The 831-nt window shown below is 34.3% G+C and overlaps 1 protein-coding gene across 1 annotated transcript in view; it reads left to right on the top strand.

The window, feature by feature from the left end:
• The window catches only part of LOC125035272 (extracellular serine/threonine protein CG31145-like), a gene marked incomplete at its 5' end in the record, with an annotated part of 19,801 nt that extends 19,625 nt beyond the window's left edge, over positions 1-176 (top strand). The window contains 1 exon segment of the mRNA XM_047627547.1: positions 1-176. This exon segment is cut by the window's left edge and continues 1,803 nt beyond it.
• Between the last annotated feature and the right edge of the window lie 655 nt (positions 177-831).

Below are 831 nucleotides of genomic sequence, written 5' to 3'. Positions count from 1 at the left end.
TAAGTTGGCATCATGCTTTATGTAAATTTAGTAATGAATGTGCCCAAATATTCTTTCCTATCTGGACTCTGAAAGTTTAGTGTGTGTGTGTGTGTGTGTGTGTGTGTGTGTGTGTGTGTGTGTGTGTGTGTGTGTGTGTGTGTGTGTGTGTGTGTGTGTGTGTGTATTTGTGTGTATTTGTGTGTATTTGTGTGTATTTGTGTGTGTGTGTGTGTGTGTGTGTGTGTGTGTGTGTGTGTGTGTGTGTGTGTGTGTGTGTGTGTGTGTGTGTGTGTGTGTGTGTGTGTGCATACGTCTGTGTGTGTGTGTGTGTGTGTGTGTGTGTGTGTGTGTGTGTGTGTGTGTGTGTGTGTGTGTGTGTGTGTGTGTGTGTGTGTGTGTGTGTGTCTATATATATATATATATATATATATATATATATATATATATATATATATATATATTACTGAATGGACATTATGTTTAACAGAAAATGCATAAGCAGCACAACCCTTTGAATTGAACAAGTCATGCACTTGTTGGTAACTGATCTAGAACACAGTCTCTCTAATAAAAGTACCAACCACTATGTTTAATTTGATAGAGAAGTACAATGCATAATCGTGTGACAGAATTGCTCCCAGAATGTGAAAGAGGAATATAACATGAAAAAAAAATTAGATATTTAACAAATTTTTTATCCTTTGTATATATTTTATAATGGTATGACATATACCTTCTGTATATTTTCCAGAAATATTGTTTAAATTAATTTTGTATGATAATAGCTAATGTTTTAACCCTACAGCTGTGATATATACTTAACTATCTGGAGAAATGTTACAGGAATCA

This window comes from Penaeus chinensis, chromosome 19 (assembly GCF_019202785.1).
Source record: "Penaeus chinensis breed Huanghai No. 1 chromosome 19, ASM1920278v2, whole genome shotgun sequence".
Lineage (NCBI taxonomy): Eukaryota > Metazoa > Arthropoda > Malacostraca > Decapoda > Penaeidae > Penaeus > Penaeus chinensis.
This window is presented reverse-complemented; position numbering and strand designations above follow the sequence as displayed.